This window comes from Adiantum capillus-veneris, chromosome 19 (genome assembly GCF_014529385.1).
Source record: "Adiantum capillus-veneris isolate H3 chromosome 19, ASM1452938v2, whole genome shotgun sequence".
NCBI lineage: Eukaryota > Viridiplantae > Streptophyta > Polypodiopsida > Polypodiales > Pteridaceae > Adiantum > Adiantum capillus-veneris.
In genome coordinates, this window is record NC_140949.1 from 82,609,563 (window position 1) to 82,623,673 (window position 14,111).

A 14,111-nucleotide genomic window follows, 5' to 3' on the forward strand; every position below is an offset into this window, starting at 1 on the left:
TTTGGGTTTCAGAACTTCTATTGGAACCTCTCCCCTTAAGCACTTGAGTTTCCTATATTTCTCAGCAGCCCTAGTTTCAGCTGCATCAAAGGTAGCAGGTGCACCCGCCTCAACTTTTACCTTAAGGTCAGAAAAGAGTCCAGCTATGCACCTCTCCTTCTTTAGAAATTCTGCACCATCACCAGGGTTAGCAACATTTCTCACCCATACAGCCCAAAGACGTAGAAACTCTTGTTTATACATGTAGTAGTCATCTAAGTCTTTTTGTGTGTGAGAGACAATATCTTGCCATAGATTTTGAGTGTTTTGGGGATCAAAGAGGTACCTCTTAAAATGATTCACAACTTCCGTGTAATTCCCTTTAACTTCCTCAGGCAAAGAATCAACCCAAGTGCTAGCATCTTTCCTAAGGACCACCTCAAACATCTCTACACATTCTTGATCAGTTACTATCCTCTTGATACGGCAAGATATCTTGAAATTCGCTAAAAATAATTCTGCATCCTCCCCACGCTCTCTAAAGAACAAGGGGTAACCACTCATTTGCCTAGTTGTATCCATGTTGCTGGTTTTACTCAAAATTTTCTTTTTCTTTTTTTATTTTTTGTGTTGCAAAATCAAATTTTAAAGTAGAATGAAAATATAAACGTCAAAGCTTAGATCATAGCGAATCAATGGCAAAATGAACGGATTGACTGAGGCATTGATAGCCGCTACTTGCCTAGGTTCAAACATACGACGAAAAACACGTTGAAATTGTAACTTTGTGCCAACTATTACATGCACGTCTTGTCTAGCCAATGGAATGAATGTATGATACAAGTCCTCTTGATTCATTACCCTAGCTAAAACAAGATAGACACATGTACATCAAAAGAGACATTATAGTCTACAAGTGGGAGTATAATAGGATTTGGAGATTGTAGAATATCTCTTAATGCTTTGGCACCAAAGAGGAATACAATATGTTGTTGAAAAAAGATTTTTCTATCAATGCAAACATTTATCCTAATCCCTTGCACCCAATGAAATTGAATTGCATGAGCAGGATTAGGAGGTGGTGGATTGTTCATGTAAACAAAACTAGTTTTTGAAGACTTACCTTGTGTATGCTAACACAACCACTCGTCCTCATTAGAAGCACGACAATTGAGGCGGTCCGGGGCGGGCAACAAGAAGAGCAACCTCTAGACACCCTTCAAGGCTCTCGTGCTGCTCAATGGGACTGGGGCACAACACAACACAAACCAAAACAACAAACACACAGCCAAATCCCAACTACACAAGGGGTACCACCTAGTTTAAGAGCTAACTAGGACGCAAAAGAGGAGAATTGTTAGAGAAACCCACAAACAAGCAAGGAATTTACACTAACCCTAACACCAATGGAACACTCTCGCACACTAAAACACGAGAGACACACACACAGAGAGAGAGAGAGAGAGAGAGAGAGAGAGAGAGAGAGAGAGAGAGAGAGAGAGAGAGAGATGGTGTACAACTTAGCTTCAACTTTACATTTTGCACCAAAAGGAACTTAGAGCTTGCGGAATCAAGTGACAAGATTTGGTTATAGCATCACTAGCACATTGTCTTAGGGTTATGGGACCCCTCTCACCATCCACCCTCTTACAATGGTAGCGAAACAATAGCCAATGAATCACAAGCAACAAAACAACAACCTTCAATGAAACAAGTCACCTTATGAAGTTGAATGAGTTTGCCAAGCCAAATTGGAGGTGAAGCGTGAGCCTTTCAACATGAATTGCACCCAAAACTACCAATTCATTGATGTTGGGGTAGATACAACAATGGTAGGAAGAATATCTTCTACTCACACTCACTCAAACTAGCTCAAGCTAATCTATACACCAAGGTGATGGTGTATAGAAAGCTTACTCTCTCTTTCCAACCAAGATAGAACTGGCGTGTGGTACGCTCAATCTAGTGTGCAATGGTATAGTGATGTCTTTTACAAGGAGGAATGGGTTCTATTTATAGGTTTTAGAAGCCTTGATTAGGACTAAGCTTAATCAATTTTATTAGGAAAGATCAAGGATTATGAATTTTTATGAATTTCAAATGAGAATGGGGTCTCTCTTTTCTCTTGAGTCACATGGATGTGGGCTCAAGTAAGAGAATTATTGATGTGGTGAAAGGAGAGAAACTTCCATGGGAGTGAGTGAATTTGGTTTACTTGTACGGTTGCCTACTCCATATGTTGATAGTGTGGGTGCATTTTTACAAGAGAAGTTAGTTGTTAGTGGTAATAATCACTAGAATTGTTAGTGATACATTTACAATGGGTAGGATGATTTGATTTGATGAAGGAAGAGGGGTGAATTAAAAGAGAATCATTGAGATGGTGAAGCTTTGAAGAAGCTTGAACTCACCCTTGTGTAGATTGTGGAAAAAATGACCGCTGGTCTTCTTCTTCTTCTTCGCTTCTTTATGCCGCCGCCACGGTTGACCACCACAGTGAAAAGAGGATTTGTTGATGAAAAATCCTCAATTTGCAGAAGTTATCATGGTTAAGATGCTGAATTTTAGATATTTTTATGAGAGGTAAATGAAATTGTAACATAGAAGCAATAGAGAGAGACATGGAGAGGGTGTATGTATGTAGAGGTTCATAAAAGAACTATAGGGATGAGATAGAAGGCTAATGGTGAAGAGGGTGGGAGAAGCCATGGAAATTGTAGGTTTGAGTGAGGGAAGGAGAGGGAGGGATGTGTAAGAGTGAGTCGGTGTGTGGAAGGGTGAGAGAAGACTAAGGGCTACTTGTGAGAAAAGTGGGCAGACTAGGGTCCCTTCAAAAAATCATAGCTCACAGCTGGTAGCTCCAAAAATCATGAAAACATTTGAGGTGATTATTCAAAGTGTGGGCTACATTTTCTCTTTTGACCACCGCTCCAAATTCGGAGTGGAGATAGGTGCCAAAATTCTCACCAAAAAGCCTGTTTTTATGCCTGCAAAAGTCTTTTAGTGGCCCCCTCCTTTGTTGAATTTGTACAATGCATCCAAGAGTGAGCCCCTCCTTTGTCATATTATAATACAAAGCATCCAAGTTGCCCTTGACCCATGCATGGAGAAGGATTATTGGTGAATAAAAAAATATATACATGGTGGGACTTGTGTATGAACTATTCATGGACTTTAGCTCAATGAGCACATGGTGTTAGAATCATGAGTAAAAATAATAATAAAAATATGGAGGAGTTTTGGATATGGAAAGATATTGGAATCATATGATATGGTCCCTCCTTGAATTATTTTGGGTGAAAGAGGAAAAGGTATGCAAGTAAATAATATAATAAACGTAACCAATGAGTAGAAATCAATTTTTTGTTTTCACGAGGGTGAGGGTAAAAATGTGGGAGTGATTTGTATAAAGGAAAAATATGAGGTTAGAGTATGTACATATTGGCAAAAAATATAATTATGGTGTAAGAGGATGAAATAAGGTGTACATAGGTTTAATAAAACACACACCTAAGTAGAAATATTTAAATAAAATACCAAAATAATTATAAAAAATCTCTATATTTAAGCCATATATACAATGAAATATTTACACACAAAGAGGCCATAATATACTTTTATTTTTTTATTTTTCTTATTTTTTTGGCTCAACTAGCCGAGTGACTAGCTAGCTGAGGGTTTTTAAGAAGATATGGGAAAAGCCCCCTAACTCACACATGCCTATGTACAGTGAAATGGTAGGGATAGCCATAGCGTTTGGGTGAATTTGGTAGGGTGGAGTTACTTACTATGGCAATTATGGAGAGCCGAAAAACGGCTATCAATATGTAAATGCGGGTCAATTTATAAATTTAAATTAGTTTTGTAAATTCGGACTTGCAAATTCAACAAACTTAACTTTGTCCTCGGAGTTCGAAGGAGGGGTTCTCAACATACAAAACATCGAAGTTAACCCAAGAAGCATCTTTTACAGGATACATCTTACTTAACCAAAACTTTAAGAATAATTCTACTTCTAAGCTATATTCCAACTCTACAATCAGAATGATTTCTTGTTTTATCCTTTAAATAACTATTTCACTATCTCATATCTTTTTCTTAAAACAAGATTATCTTAAAAAGAATATATTTTGACATTTGTACAAAATTTGATGTTTCAAAGAAGAATTTACAGACACACATAAACAATCTTTATAATACAAGTTACCCTTATGTAAACAAAATTTCCTCTCAAATATCTTTCCCACACGAGAATTTAGATAAGAGATAATGCTAAAGTAGAAATGGTCATATTCACTTTATGTCTTCTTAGCTTCCTAGATTCACATGCCACAACTCTCCCCTCTTGACATAAGACACGTTCTAATTATTCCTCGCTTGCATCACATATAACCAAAGAGGATTTTCCTAATTCTAGAATCTTCAAAATATAATTTCCAATCTCGTTTCTTTCAGTGTTTCAAATGTGCTTCAAATTATACAAATCCCTTATTTTGGTTCAGTTAGACGTCTCACAATCTTAGAACAATTCTTAATATGTGCTCACTCATATTGTGCTAACCCCAAAATATTCCTCATATCTCTTATAGTTTTTTTTTTGTTTATATACATATAGATCGACAATTTCTCATTTGCCTTGATCTTGTAAGAACCAATATGAATGCCCTCTTTTGAGATTACCCTTCCCAGATATACATTTTTCTCTTTGGAAAAGAAATACTTACTCAGCGTGGCATACAATTGACGTTCACACAGTACTTTAAGATTTTTCCTTATATGCAATTCATGATCCTTTTCATTCTTACAATAAACAAAAATGTCATTCAAAAATACCAAAATAAAGTCATCAAGAAATGGATGAAATATATTATTTATTAAACACATGAATGTCGCGGGTGCATTAGTTAAACCAAAAGACAAAATTGTAAACTCAAAGTGCCCATATCGTGTACGAAAAGCAGTTTTAAAACTATCTCCTTCGTAAATTTTGATCTGGTCGTATCTAGATCGAAGGTGAAACTTTGAAAATACTTGTGCACCGCTAAGTTGACTCATCATCTCATCGATGTGCGGAAGGGGATATCTATTTTTAAAGGCTCGTTTATTAAGACCCCTATAGCCAATGCATAGTCTATAAGCATTACAACAATCACCCCCCTATAGCGACATCCATAGCGACACTTTGGTGTAGCATAAGCAACAAACATTTATGTTGTTACTTGCATCATTGTTGTTTGTCGCATAAGTGAGGCACTTAACAAGTCTCTAAGCGAAGAAAAAGCATCTCTAATGAGTAAAGAAAAATAGCTTTGCTTAAGCAACATAGTGCATCGTATATGCAATGCTTTGCGTTGCATACGCAACGCACTGGGTTGCATAAGCATTGGTTAGCGTTGAATAAGCAACATTTTGCGTTGCTTAAGCTACGCTTGTTTATATATATATTTTTAAAAATCTATTAAGCGATGATCTACGCAACGGTTCTTTTAAACAGGTAACATTGTGGCAGACGAGATAGAAAACTGTCATATTTCATTGCTCTCTTTTGGGTGGAGCTCACACACACGTTCAACACATTTCTCTCTCTGTAGCTCTAGCTCTAGTGATCTCTCTCTCTCTCTCTCTCTCTCTCTCTCTCTCTCTCTCTCTCTCTCTCTCTCTCTCTCTCTCTCTCTCTCTCTCTCTCACACTCAAGATTGCTCTCAGTGCTGTCATTGTTTTCATTCCGTATACTATTGTAGAGGCTAGTCACGGGCGATGGACTGGTGTGTAAGGAATACAAATTTATAGTTTCAGCTTGAAGATGAATTATGGTAATTCTCTCTCTTATTGCTAAGTTTTGAAATTGAATCTTTTAATTCAAAAGAAAAATAGCCTCTCGTGTTTGTTTATTGAAATATACTGTGGTGTGCTCAAGATAGACTCCAAATGGGCATGTCTCTCTCTCATCCATGAGAGCACCTCTTTATATCTTTATTCTAGGTTACATTCCAAGATAGGTAATTGCCAAGAATCCTATAACTTATCAATAATTAATTAAAAAATTGATAGTAGATAAATTCAATGATACAACAAACATACATCAATATATATATCCTCACATATGTCTATAGCATGAACGTTGATCAATCCTCACATATACAATACAATTCCATCCTCACATACACAAAAAAAATCCCTAGGGAGGATCACTATATGAGCCATAGGCTATTAGAGTCTCTAGCACCAGCCTCCTGATTACCAGTGGCACCACGATTGCCCCCATCTCCATGATTGTCACCATCATGGCTAGAGGTCATGCACCCGCTTCTCTCGCTCTCTCAGCATTGCCCCTCAGCCTCTTGTCGAGCCACCTCTGTCATGTCGGCCTCACCATACTGCTCTTGTATTAGTTAGTGAAATCAAATAAGAATATATTACAGCTAGCATGAAAATAAAATACAAAACAAAGCAGTATTACTCACAAGTGGATCTGGCCTGTCGTCGATAAGTGTCCCGCACAAATCACAGTAGCATAGTATGTGGCATACTCCATCTCCTGCGTCGTAGGTGCACGACCATAGTCTTTGGTCTTCATTATGGCACAATCAAAGACTTACTGATTCTTTTATTCAATGGTATTACCTTTGAAATTTAAAACTTGAACAGTTAATACTTACAAATGTGGCCACAAATCCATCGCGTCCCATCCGTCCTAATCTAGATGTATGACCAGATGCCACTCTCTTTTGTGTTGCCTCCAATGTAAATTTAATTAAAAAAGTTACATAGATTAGAGAATAGCTAGAATCAATCTAGAAAAGCTTATATTAATTCTAATATATGTTAGCTATTGCACACACCTTTTGTTGAGGAAAATTGATGCGTAGACGTCTCTCCTTACGAAAGTATTGCCATGTCTCCATACACATGTCAGCCTTCCTTTTGTTTGTCTCTACCATACAATAGCGTCTGTTTATTTTTTTTCATATTACAGTAAGCGTTAGAAGATACCATAAAACTTGTTAGATCTCAATTTCTTGTTATTTTTATTGATTTTTTTAATTTGATCATTTGATAAATCTCTTGTTTTTATGATACTTGAAAAATCAGATTCGGATCAGTCAAAGGGTACACCGCCACCTCCTACTAGTGGTGGCCGGGGTGCATAGAGTTCCAATATTTCACATGAACCGGTTCGCAATGATCTCTACTATGAAGAGTCTATTATATGTTGGTACACTCATTGTTGTGGCATGTATCGAAGGCCACGGCAAGAGTTCTTTTCACATCAGACGACTTATGGTACTTTTGAGCGAGCACCACCACCTGAGGAGAGACATCAACCTACAGTATGTGATTGATCTTTCCTAGATTTATTATTGGATATTTTATAAATCAAAGGTCATATGTATAATGCAACCATATAATATATGTAGGTATCTTCAATTGATGGTGAGAATGACTTAACTATTGGTGGTGCACATGTCCCTCGCACACGGCATGGACATGTCATTTTTCAGTTGTTGCAACTTGAGGTTTCTCGACATACTCTACCTCCTGGTTTGGAAGCTGAGATGGATGGAGATTATCCGTTGCCTACGCGTTTGTGTACTCTAGTACAAATGTACGATCGAAGATGATACGGAGGATGGCAAAGAATCAAACTTCCTTTAGATGGACAGGTTTTTAGCTTTTGGGGCAGTCGCTACATGATTGCTCCATCCACCATCATTCGAGCAGGACGAGGCCTCTTTATTGCACACGATTTGCATGTGCCCCCTCATTCACAGGTCACCCTTATGTCTTTTTTAAGACCTATATATAGATGGGGTCCATGGCATCAACTTACTCGCTACATTCAGAGCATGAGTACTTATGGTTTATGTCTCAATACAGCCTCTCTTTCTGATAGAGGGATTACACATGCAAAAGGACAAAGACTCTATGTTGATGGAAGGCCTTACTCTCAAGAAAACATAGGAGGTTTAATCAATAGTAGTCGAGGAGTGATTGCAAGAACCAATTGCACATTTGTGGAGTGTGAGAATAGTCATGAATCAGGACATATGAGTAGGGATGTACCAAGATACAAAGTTGTCAATTCTATTAGATCATTATGTGTTGGAGATGAATTGCTGGTGAATTATGGATGGCGTAGACCTCCATGAGCACCCTTAACAGATCAGTATTGATAGTTTCATTGTATACAATTCTTGATGTTATTTTGGACTCTTGTACCCTAGTTCTACACTTTAATTTTCCGTACATTCTTTATTGTCTAAGTTGATAATAGTCTTTTATTGTATCTAAATGTTTTTTATATGTGTAAAAAATTGTGATTTCAATTCCAAAAACAATGGTAATTATTGAATTATATGCGCATCTCTCTCTCCTTTAATATACAAGCATGCTATTGATACAATCTTCTTTACCTTCAAATAAAAAGATTCTGGATTATGACATTGATGATGCCACAAATCAACATTCACATGAAGTATCTCACATGCCAATAGAGTGCATGAGAATCCTACGCAAGAGTGATCCTAATATGTATGCAAAGCTAAACGAACAATATTCTAAGGACTTTAATGGGCGTGATGATGTCTTTAATAATGACGATGGCATGGCTGATTTTATTGAGGATTGGTATAAAAATGATATTGCGAGCAATATTCCTAAAAATGAGAAATATCTTTGAGAAGAAGCTCTAAAGCGTATCCATGGTGCTACTTCTCTGCCCACACAAGGAGAAAGATGGGAAAAACCACTTGAGGCCTTGGAACAGATAGTAAGTTGGAAAATATATATATGTATAGTAAAGGGATAAAGAGCACAATAACCACTAGATCACCCTCACTTTCTGTTGTGACCACCCCTTCCCCTCTATTTCAGTTGAGTTTTACTTTGTAGTTCTTGATACTTTTGGTACTCAGACACTATATCAGATTCATCGATTGTAGCTTTAAAGTCTCATAGGTCATCTTGGTCTTTTGAAGATGTTAATATAAAATTTCATATCTCTCTCTCTCTCTCTCTCTCTCTCTCTCTCTCTCTCTCTCTCTCTCTCTCTCTCTCTCACACACACACACACACACACACACACACACACACACACCGTGCATTGTCGCGTCGATAACCCATGAGTTTGCGCATTCATTTGAGAAACCACTTATTACTCCATCCTATCTTGTACCCAGTCTCCAGTGTGTTGATGACATCTTTCTTGTCATCCTCAAGCTGATCCCTACATTACAAAATAAAGTAAGTTAGTGTTTCAAATAAAAAACTATAATTTATATTTTTGTATCTTTCCTTTGTAAGTTCCACACTTTTTCTTGCAATGCCTATATTTATTGTGTGCACTACAAAAGTTTTTCTTGGGTCCTCATAATGAAAATTAGAAAGTCGTATAATCTCATTTTCTTGATGGGGTGAACCATACTTTTTTGAATTTTTGATTTCCTAGCTAGATCTTTGAAGTAGCCAATTAAATAATCCATTATGTCCATCACTTGTAAAGGTCAATAAAGTAGTGGGATTTACAAATGCAAGGGAGGCATTGGTCATAGGATCCAAAGGATAGAGTGAGCCATTTGTCCATAAATCTATGTGTTTTGCTCCCTCTACTCTCATTCTTTCTTTCTCTGTGGGTGTTACTATTATGTTTATGTTACTTCGCTTGCATAAAGGCTCATATTGAGGATTCAAATCAACGTGTAGATGATATTTATGTCGTTTAGTGACAAGTGTGGATGAAGAATCCATGAATACACAATCAAGAAAATCAAGAAACAAAAGAGTATAGGGCCATTACTCCCTAGACTTCCTACTGCATACATCGTATGGAAGAGAAATTCCCTCCTATATGACGAGGTGCACTTAATATAAGTATGAAGAAATATTTCATCAATCATTACGGCCATTATGACTCTGTCAAAAGAATCCACTTTGAAGTACACTTTTTGAACGGTTAATGAGAGGATACCTTTTCTTTTACCACACCAATTTTCTAGAGACAGAAGGTAAAAAATCATATTTTATTAGAAGGCCCTCCAAATGACCTCCCAAATTTTCAAATGCAAAATTCTCACAAGCGTATGCCAGCTAGAATTTTGTGTACCCTGCTACAATTAGAGCGGTCCAACTCAGTAGCTAGAATCCTTGCTGCTACCTTCATGCTTGGCCCCCCTCCTCCTATCTATGATGGGGTAGGGAATGGTCATGAAGTGACCATTCCCTACCCCATTATAGTTGGGAGTCATGGGGCTGCACATCTATGCCATCCATCTACTGGACATTTTGTCGTAGAACACAAATTTGCAATCGTGGGATGAATGCCACATAAGCATCCAAAAAACTGCTTGCCTTGTCCAATGAGACTGCACATCAGGTGAGCACTCAGACTTCCTAGCAATGTGCACCACATTAGTAGCTAGAATTATGTGTACCTACTGCAATCAAAGAGGGCCAACTCAGAAGCCATAATCCTTGTTGCTACCTCCACACTTGGGTCCCCTCCTCTCGACTGTGATGGTCGAGAATGGTCGTACGGAGACCATTTCAATAATACGTGTTCCCACCATGGCTCCCAGCCTCCACTAGTCAACATGTGGTGACACATGTTAAAGGGAATGGTCTCTGCATGACCATTCCCTACCCCATGAAATTTGTCTTCTTAGAACATCTCCAGATTATGGAACTCAAGATTAAAGAACTTCAATCTCATGGGTACAAGGTTAATAGCAGATTGATTGAACCGGAACCCTGAACCGGAACCCACCTGGCCAAGCAGGTATCCGGACACCACATCTGTACTGTTATTATTTTTTTGAGCTAGTCTAGTAATACTTTGTGTAAATCTTGATTGTAGAGTAGCAACTCAATTCCCTGAGTTGTAATCATGTCATGATAATTCGGAAGGTCCATGTGAGGCGGCCACTAGCCATTTAGTAAGCCCTAGGTATAAATGTCAATAACCATAATGTGAAAGGGGAGCTTATCTTTAGAAGAGAAAGAGATCTACTGTACGTGCACTCAAGCTACGAATCTTCTCAAACTTGTAATCAAATTTTCTAACGATTGGGTAATCTGTATTCAATTCCAAAACTTGCATTGTGTTCCTTTCTCTTTGCACTTTCATTCAAGTGTAAGCATTTTGAGTTTTGATATGGTCCATGATTACGCGTCTATGAGCCTTAATTGAAAATTTGAGTGCTTCAATCATTGATTTTAGTTTTTTTGACCATAAGAGAGTGTTCCTAGACCATAGAGAGACCTTTGTAGACTGATCTGCTAGAGTTTTTAGGACCTTTTTCATGATGGATCATGATTTTGTACCTTGTTGGATTGTGACTAGAGTTGGTAGGATAGAGTCCCTAGATTTCATGGACATCCTCCTAAAATTTCACTGCATTTTGAGTCCGTTCGAGTGCTCAAATGGCGTGATGACCTAGAATGGTGAGAAAGAACATATGCAGAATTTCCTAATTACTGAGTGGTGGTTTTCTTGTTGAGTTGGTGTGTTTGATTGTTAAGGTTCACTTCTTGAGATTGACAATCTCAAAGAGTCGTTGTGCCCCATCCGAGTCACTTCCTTGAGTTTTGACATTATATTAGTGCTAGATAGCTATGCTACAAACGTCTGTCACGACGACCCGCTAACATTGGGGCTACTGTCGAGGATAGGATCCTTAGATGGTGAGTGGCCTAGTACATACTTAGAGCGTTCTTTTTCAAAGATTTGTTTTTGCATTCCATTTACACCTTATCAGTGAAGCAATTAGACATGGGGTTTAGTGTTTGGTAGAGTCTAGAAGTCGAGGAATTGCTAGGTCTATTCTCAAGAGGTAAAGAGGGTTGTGAGCAAGATAGACAAAAGCATTTCATTCTTTAATTTTCTCTATGCTTTCAGACTATTGTACCGTTTTCCGTTTAGACTTTATTTTGTGTTGTTCTTTTTGTTTTTATTTCATGTTTCATTTTAGTACTTAGGAGTAGGGTAAGTAGAAACTACCACCATCAAATTTGGGCTAAAATATTGAGGGGAAAAAGGATGAAAACCATATTTTGGCCGAAATGACCATAAGTTTGAAACTTGAAAATTTGATGGTAGAGACCTCAAAAGTGATCCAAATTCAAAAATTTATGGATCAAGGGCATTAGCACTCTCTAAAAGCAGTATGGAAAGTTTAGAGAAATTTTGTGGAGGAACATGGATCACGATCAATTACTTCTTGAGACCATTTTTGCAAAAAGATGACCAGTGACATTGTGCATCAATGGGATATTGTTGTGATCAAGTTTTCTTGAAAGAAAAACTCAAAAAACACATCAAAATTTGTTGATAGGGAAAAAACAGTAAAATAAGCAGTGTAGACACAAAATTTGGGGTTTATCAAGGTTTTGGGATCCAAATAAAATAAGGGGTGAGATTTGTCTTGTACAAGGAATAGAGAACCTAAATTTAAAAATTCATAAAAAATGTTGTTAAACATGGATTGCTATCCAGGTACCTTTTGACATTTGGAAATGATATTTGACAGGTACATCCTTGATAACTAGTGGAACAACTTTGCCAAAAGGGACAATGGCAAAAGATTGAAAAAAAGATGATCAAAACATCAAGATTCTGCTAGATAGGCAAAAATCACAAGCAGAAGACACAATTTTTTTCTTCTGGTTAGGCAAAAGTGATTCAAATTCAAAAAGACTTGGGAAAGCGTATCACCATAACCTAGACTATAACTTGACCAAGTTTCATGTCAAAATGAGATCAAACATGGATCACGATTTACGTACCTCATCATGATCCCTAGTTGGAAATTGACAAGTAGGTAGCTAATACCATTTAGAACAACTTTCGGAGAAGGCACAATGTCAAAAGACTAAAAAAAGTTGGTCAAAATAGCCAAACACAAAAACTAGTCAAGAATTGCGGGGCAGACATAAAAACTCACTTTTGACTGAGAAAAATTTTTCCAAATTCAAAAAGAATTGGTGGAGTAGACTACCCACATTGCAAGCAATCATCATGCCAAATTTGGTTTTCAGATCTTATGGAACATGGATCGCGATCTATGTATCTCATCAAAAAGTTTGGCTGGGATTTGAGCAATAGGTAGCTAAGACATAGAAAATCACTTTTTCCAAAAGAACAATTGTCAAAAAAGTTCAAAAAGTAGGTCAAAAGGGCAAAAAATAGTTCAAGGTGAAAACCCTAAAACAGACCTAGGGATTGACTTTTGCTTGACCTAAAGTGATCCAAATCACACAAAAACCATATATCAGGGATCAAGAGACCAAGGAAAAGTTGTGTACCAAGTTTTAGTTCAATCTGACACATAGATACATGGATCTTGATCCATCTTCCTATATCACAGACTGATATCAAACTTGCACCATAGCTAGAGAACATCACAAGGAGTCTAATGGTGTTTTCAAAACTGAATTTGGATATCAAAAAATGGACAAAAATCCTAGAACTGTCAAGCATTTTGACAAAGTGCTAGAATTGATGTAGCTTTCAATCTAGAGCTCCATTTTCAAAAAAATTGATACCATAGGACCTACTAATCATGTTGATTCTGATGGTACCAAGAAAAGTGAGTTTGGCCTCCAAACATGGATCGTGATCCATGTACCCATGGTGACAGCTTGATTTGAAATTTTATAGAACAATAGTGTATACACAAGGAAACATATCTCCAAGTCCAATTTTGGTAAAAACTGAACAAATTGGGTCAAAAGGGAGCAAAATAGGTAATAGATTGAAAACCGTAGTGCAGACCTAGCGTTGGCAATTTGACCTATCAAAACAAGTCCAAGTCCAAAAAGATTTGAGATTTAGCTTGTGGACAGAGTCGGGAATAAACTCCTAAGAGATCAAGTCCAATTGTGGTTGAACATGGATCGCAATCCATGTACCTCAACCTCAGAATTTTGTGAAAACTTGTATAGAGCCTGCATATGACCTTGTTTATATACTGTCAAATTTTCAAGTAAAAACTTGATAGAGATCGTGATCCATGTACCTCAGCATAGTGGGGGTATCTAACTTGATGATCTTGTAGACATACTTGAGGACATCCCAAATTGCAAGTTTGGGCTAAAAATATCTTCTGGGCGCCAAGATACAAGCCAAGGTTCCCGTG